Raw genomic sequence first — 7612 nt, 5'->3', positions numbered from 1 at the left:
ACATCAGGTGATAACAGCAGTGTACAACTGCAATCTACAAGCATCCATGTTCTTTCTGGTTTTCTCCTGTTGAGATCCACTGCCATGCATGAACTTGATGGGCTTTTGTTGCGCTCCTCCCATGTGCAGACAGGTTTCTGCTGAAACAAAGCAAGGCAAATGTGATTAATAATGGCCCTGTTTCACCATCCAGACACTGTGTGCACTGGTAGCTTAGCTACGGCATACCATAGCATCACTCAAATGACGTTGCATGTGATCTCTTAGTTTATGATCAATCGCGTTTGGAACAGAGTGAGAGGTTCTGAAAAACCGTACCAAGAACAGAGGTTTGAGTTCAAATACTGCTAGCATGCTGCTGGTGCTGGTACCGCAGCGTGCAGCGTTCTGGGATGCTGTCATAGCTTAGCGTCACAGTGAAGTTTGTTGACACTGCCATGGAAACCCAATGCTCTGACACACGCAGCGCACTGCAGTGCTGAGCACTGCAGTGCGTGCTCTGCCGTGAAACACCACCCATGAACGTTGGTTGCATGACCAGGATGGAGCAGTGTGGCAGACAGTGATTTTAATTTTAATTGCACTTCCTAGAGATTAAAATGTTGTTGGTGAAATTGCTATTCATTATTCCTATTACCATTGTCTAAATTTCACATTTCAAGACAGCATCAGCATTGACATGTTATATAAAATAAGGTTTAGACTTCAGGTGGTCCCGGGTTCAGCTATTAAGTAAAACAAGGGCAAAAATTGTCAAAATTAAAAAAAAAATACCTGCCTTCATCAACACCTCATCTAATCTAACCTCATCCTCATCTAACAAGGCGCTAAAAGCAAAAACCGTTTGAATAACAATGTAATATTTTGCAACCGCTGCACCATTACTGTCACGTACGCTATCCCTAGATTGGTTGCTGGTAAGTAGTCAGTAGGCGGAACTATGGTCATGAGTACCCAAATATAGGAACGTTCCCATTTTTGGGAACGGAGTTCCCAAATATGGGAACGGGCGTTCCCATTTATGAGAACGGAAGACAATTTTTCGGCCGTTCGCCCACTAAAACTCAAAAGTGCATCACGTCTCAAAAAAGTGCACGCTGATTTAAGTATCTACTAAATCTCCATAAAGTTATCTTTAATCTGACCGTGGAACAAGGAAATTGACCGTGGAATGATATTTTTAATGATTTTTTTAAAAATGACAGAATGGTGGAAATATGGGTTATATGACATTTAACATGCAATTTTAAGGAAAATGAAGCATTTTTTACATTTTGAGGTCAAGTATAATAATTTTCGCCTGGTTATGAAGTTTCATTCTAGCGACACCAGATGCTGACATATGCAAGCGAACACGCGGACAGTCCCGAGGTAATATTGTTGACTTTTGGTGTCGGGGCGATCGACCGCGTGGAACGTCAGTGATTTTACCGAACTACTGTTGTAAACTCAGTTTCAGTGGTTTAAAATCATTCAGCTGTATTTTAGCAGCCCTGAAAGACATATTTTATTTGGATGCTAGCTGTTTAGCGTTGTTTTATAAGGAGCGTCATGAGCGTGGTTTTTGTCTTCGGCGTTTCTAAGCATGATCGTTTGGGGGGAATTTCTCTGATATAGGTCGCTCTGTGTGGCTTATTTATAATTTTTATGCTGATTTCGATCATTCCTCGTGCCCATCCTACCAGGCCTTTTGCCACTTACACTCATTAAGAAAGGAAAAAACTAGATTTTCATTGGGACTAGGTGTTTTGAGGGTGTAACATATTCAGCGTTCCCATTTTTGGATACTTCTTGTGCTCGTCAACTCTCGGTGATTAGCAGACAGGTGCTTGACATGTCTCCACCCTCGGCGCGGACGGTGGATATAGGTATGGAAGACCTTGTTGAACATCGCTGAGCGTTGTGGATTACGTAATCCTGCAGAGGGGGCGTGCCCGCTGCGAGATCGACGGGAATAAAAGCGCAGAAGACCGGGCGAAACATGCAACGGTCTTGCCGGAAAGGTCATCTGATGATTGTTGCGTTAACAATAATTTGCGGCGTTGGACGTGATGCTTGTTAATGAAAAGAGCCCCTGAAAGGCGTCGGTGAAATCGTTCCCAATTTTGGGTACGCCGTTCCCATAATAAGGAACGCTTGCAGCGCCAGTGTACGAGAGCGTTCCCAAATTTGGGCTCGCGGCCCGGGTGATGGACTGCTTTAGAAATAGGGGAACGATTTGAAACTACGATGGGCCTTACAATATCAAACTCTTTCCCAACAATATTGAGACAACTATCAGGCGGTTCACGATCGTTTTATATTTTTTGGACGTCATTTAACGGTTCTTTTTCTTGTTTTAAATAATGCCTACATGGCGTTCCCATATTTGGGTTTATCGTTCCCAAACATGGGAACGAAAATGCGTTCCCGAAAATGGGTACGCTTGACCATAGTTCCGCCTACTGTAGTGGTTGTCGTCATCAACTCGTCATGCAGCAGCTGATTGGGATGGGCGGGGCCTATTTTTATCCAGAGGGGTGTTCACGGGCACCGCACACTGCTGCGTGCGGTGTGTGCGGTACGTCCAGCAGGCGTGGGGGTAGGGGATGGGTAGGCGGCTCTGACGTCACGGCTGCGTGCGGTGGACGGTCCGCTGTGGCCAGTCCCGACCGGCCACAGCGGTCGCTGTGTGCGGTGACGCAAGGCTGACGTAGGGACGCAGTGGGCGGAGCTTGGAGGCTGTGTGCGGTCCGACCGCACACAGGGTCCGTGAACAGCCCTCAGGCGATAGAGAGAGCCCTTTTAATTGGCTTGCAGAAGGAATTAGTATCATAAATGAAATCGTCTCAGAGTATCTTGTGAATTGCTTTTATTTAACCCTCTGTATTGCAGGCCTAAAGCAAATAACTACCAATTAAATATATATGAGGAGGGGTAAGGTCCTGGGTGGATTTGCAAAGACTTACCTTTGAACTTAAAATAATGATTTCTATATTTCCGTCGCGGGCACGGTACAAACCGGTATCTGTAAGTATCTTGACCGGTACAACGGGTACAACTTGGGTACAATACTGACAGCACGACCCGCACGACCACACAACACATCCTGCCAGTCCACTTTTAGGCCCAGAATGTTCGGCATTCTGGAAGAGTAGGAAAGCCAACCAATGATAGCGGCCAAACAGTATGTCAACGGTTAGTACGATGCAAGTTGCTAGGCAACAAGTGATATGTAACGGAAGTTAGCAGGGAATCAGCAGGGGTTCAGCAGGGATTCAGCAGGGATCGACGGCCCCTACGATTTCGCTGAATTTTGGTAGAGAGGTGCAGAATGGTGTCCTCTATCGAAAATCCTAGTGCCAAAATGCGGGGAATCCATCAGGGGGGCCACAAATCCCAAAAAACAGTATGCCCTCAGGGCACAATCGACGAACTTTGAAAACCCTACTTCTAGCCGTCCAAACAGCTAAAAATGCACGTCATTCGAAAGAGGACAAAATTTTACGTACAACGGTACCAAATTTAGGGGGCTAGCGCCCCCCTGAACCGAACAAAACAGCTTCAAATATATGGGCCCGGGAGTATGCCCTCGGGGCATAAATAAACGTTTTCAACAATTTCAGGCCTATAACATCAACAAAATCCAGCAATATGCACATCATTGGAAAGAGCGTAATTTCCCAAACAAAAAACCCAAGTAACATTTTTCGATGGGGCCCACCTGGGGCCCACGGGACCCAATTGAAATTTGGGGCCCAATGGGGCGGCCCCTACGATTTTCTTCAAAATTTGCACAGACACTCTCCTGGGCCCCCTCTTCAATCTGGCTGAAGAAACCTACCGGGGAATCCAAAGGAAGGGGCCCAAAGATGGCCCCAAAGAGGCCCTTTCTAAGTATTGCCCCAAATTTCGCGACCAACCCCGGCAATATGCACATCATTGGAAAGAGCGTAATTTCCCAAACAAAAAACCCAAGTAACATTTTTCGATGGGGCCCACCTGGGGCCCACGGGACCCAATTGAACTTTGGGGCCCAATGGGGCGGCCCCTACGATTTTCTTCAAAATTTGCACAGACACTCTCCTGGGCCCCCTCTTCAATCTGGCTGAAGAAACCTACCGGGGAATCCAAAGGAAGGGGCCCAAAGAGGGCCCCAAAGAGGCCCTTTCTAAGTAATGCCCCTAATTTCGCGACCAACCCCGGCAATATGCACATCATTGGAAAGAGCGTAATTTCCCAAACAAAAAACCCAAGTACCATTTTTCGATGGGGCCCACCTGGGGCCCACGGGACCCAATTGAAATTTGGGGCCCAATGGGGCGGCCCCTACGATTTTCTTCAAAATTTGCACAGACACTCTCCTGGGCCCCCTCTTCAATCTGGCTGAAGAAACCTACCGGGGAATCCAAAGGAAGGGGCCCAAAGAGGGCCCCAAAGAGGCCCTTTCTAAGTATTGCCCCTAATTTCGCGACCAACCCCGGCAATATGCACATCATTGGAAAGAGCGTAATTTCCCAAACAAAAAAACCAAGTAACATTTTTCGATGGGGCCCACCTGGGGCCCACGGGACCCAATTGAAATTTGGGGCCCAATGGGGCGGCCCCTACGATTTTCTTCAAAATTTGCACAGACACTCTCCTGGGCCCCCTCTTCAATCTGGCTGAAGAAACCTACCGGGGAATCCAAAGGAAGGGGCCCAAAGAGGGCCCCAAAGAGGCCCTTTCTAAGTATTGCCGCTAATTTCGCGACCAACCCCGGCAATATGCACATCATTGGAAAGAGCGTAATTTCCCAAACAAAAAACCCAAGTACCATTTTTCGATGGGGCCCACCTGGGGCCCACGGGACCCAATTGAAATTTGGGGCCCAATGGGGCGGCCCCTACGATTTTCTTCAAAATTTGCACAGACACTCTCCTGGGCCCCCTCTTCAATCTGGCTGAAGAAACCTACCGGGGAATCCAAAGGAAGGGGCCCAAAGAGGGCCCCAAAGAGGCCCTTTCTAAGTATTGCCCCTAATTTCGCGACCAACCCCGGCAATATGCACATCATTGGAAAGAGCGTAATTTCCCAAACAAAAAACCCAAGTAACATTTTTCGATGGGGCCCACCTGGGGCCCACGGGACCCAATTGAAATTTGGGGCCCAATGGGGCGGCCCCTACGATTTTCTTCAAAATTTGCACAGACACTCTCCTGGGCCCCCTCTTCAATCTGGCTGAAGAAACCTACCGGGGAATCCAAAGGAAGGGGCCCAAAGAGGGCCCCAAAGAGGCCCTTTCTAAGTATTGCCCCTAATTTCGCGACCAACCCCGGCAATATGCACATCATTGGAAAGAGCGTAATTTCCCAAACAAAAAACCCAAGTAACATTTTTCGATGGGGCCCACCTGGGGCCCACGGGACCCAATTGAAATTTGGGGCCCAATGGGGCGGCCCCTACGATTTTCTTCAAAATTTGCACAGACACTCTCCTGGGCCCCCTCTTCAATCTGGCTGAAGAAACCTACCGGGGAATCCAAAGGAAGGGGCCCAAAGAGGGCCCCAAAGAGGCCCTTTCTAAGTATTGCCCCTAATTTCGCGACCAACCCCGGCAATATGCACATCATTGGAAAGAGCGTAATTTCCCAAACAAAAAACCCAAGTAACATTTCTCGATGGGGCCCACCTGGGGCCCACGGGACCCAATTGAAATTTGGGGCCCAATGGGGCGGCCCCTACGATTTTCTTCAAAATTTGCACAGACACTCTCCTGGGCCCTCTCTTCAATCTGGCTGAAGAAACCTACCGGGGAATCCAAAGGAAGGGGCCCAAAGAGGGCCCCAAAGAGGCCCTTTCTAAGTATTGCCCCTAATTTCGCGACCAACCCCGGCAATATGCACATCATTGGAAAGAGCGTAATTTCCCAAACAAAAAACCCAAGTAACATTTTTCGATGGGGCCCACCTGGGGCCCACGGGACCCAATTGAAATTTGGGGCCCAATGGGGCGGCCCCTACGATTTTCTTCAAAATTTGCACAGACACTCTCCTGGGCCCCTCTTCAATCTGGCTGAAGAAACCTACCGGGGAATCCAAAGGAAGGGGCCCAAAGAGGGCCCCAAAGAGGCCCTTTCTAAGTATTTCCCCTAATTTCGCGACCAACCCCGGCAATATGCACAGCTTTGGAAAGAGCGTAATTTCCTTAACAAAAAACCCAAGTAACATTTTTCGATGGGGCCCACCTGGGGCCCACGGGACCCAATTGAAATTTGGGGCCCAATGGGGCGGCCCCTACGATTTTCTTCAAAATTTGCACAGACACTCTCCTGGGCCCCCTCTTCAATCTGGCTGAAGAAACCTACCGGGGAATCCAAAGGAAGGGGCCCAAAGAGGGCCCCAAAGAGGCCCTTTCTAAGTATTGCCCCTAATTTCGCGACCAACCCCGGCAATATGCACATCATTGGAAAGAGCGTAATTTCCCAAACAAAAAACCCAAGTACCATTTTTCGATGGGGCCCACCTGGGGCCCACGGGACCCAATTGAAATTTGGGGCCCAATGGGGCGGCCCCTACGATTTTCTTCAAAATTTGCACAGACACTCTCCTGGGCCCCCTCTTCAATCTGGCTGAAGAAACCTACCGGGGAATCCAAAGGAAAAGGGCCCTCAGAGGGCCCCAAAGAGGCCCTTTCTAAGTATTGCCCCTAATTTCGCGACCAACCCCGGCAATATGCACATCATTGGAAAGAGCGTAATTTCCCAAACAAAAAACCCAAGCACCATTTTTCGATGGGGCCCACCTGGGGCCCACGGGACCCAATTGAAATTTGGGGCCCAATGGGGCGGCCCCTACGATTTTCTTCAAAATTTGCACAGACACTCTCCTGGGCCCCCTCTTCAATCTGGCTGAAGAAACCTACCGGGGAATCCAAAGGAAGGGGCCAAAAGAGGGCCCCAAAGAGGCACTTTCTAAGTATTGCCCCTAATTTCGCGACCAACCCCGGCAATATGCACATTATTGGAAAGAGGAAATTACGCTCTTTCCAATGATGTGCATATTGCCGGGGTTGGTCGCGAAATTAGGGGCAATACTTAGAAAGGGCCTCTTTGGGGCCCTCTTTGGGCCCCTTCCTTTAGATTCCCCGGTAGGTTTCTTCAGCCAGATTGAAGAGGGGGCCCAGGAGAGTGTCTGTGCAAATTTTGAAGAAAATCGTAGGGGCCGCCCCATTGAGCCCCAAATTTCAATTGGGTCCCGTGGGCCCCAGGTGGGCCCCATCGAAAAATGTTACTTGGGTTTTTTGTTTGGGAAATTACGCTCTTTCCAATGATGTGCATATTGCCGGGGTTGGTCGCGAAATTAGGGGCAATACTTAGAAAGGGCCTCTTTGGGGCCCTCTTTGGGCCCCTTCCTTTGGATTCCCCGGTAGGTTTCTTCAGCCAGATTGAAGAGGGGGCCAGGAGAGTGTCTGTGCAAATTTTGAAGAAAATCGTAGGGGCCGCCCCATTGGGCCCCAAATTTCAATTGGGTCCCGTGGGCCCCAGCTGGGTCCCATCGAAAAATGTTACTTGGGTTTTTTGTTTGGGAAATTACGCTCTTTCCAATGATGTGCATATTGCCGGGGTTGGTCGCGAAATTAGGGGCAATACTCAG

The sequence above is a fragment of the Amphibalanus amphitrite genome, unplaced genomic scaffold (assembly GCF_019059575.1).
Source record: "Amphibalanus amphitrite isolate SeventyFive unplaced genomic scaffold, NRLGWU_Aamphi_draft 000057F_arrow, whole genome shotgun sequence".
NCBI lineage: Eukaryota > Metazoa > Arthropoda > Thecostraca > Balanomorpha > Balanidae > Amphibalanus > Amphibalanus amphitrite.
Note: the sequence above shows the minus strand (reverse complement) of the source record.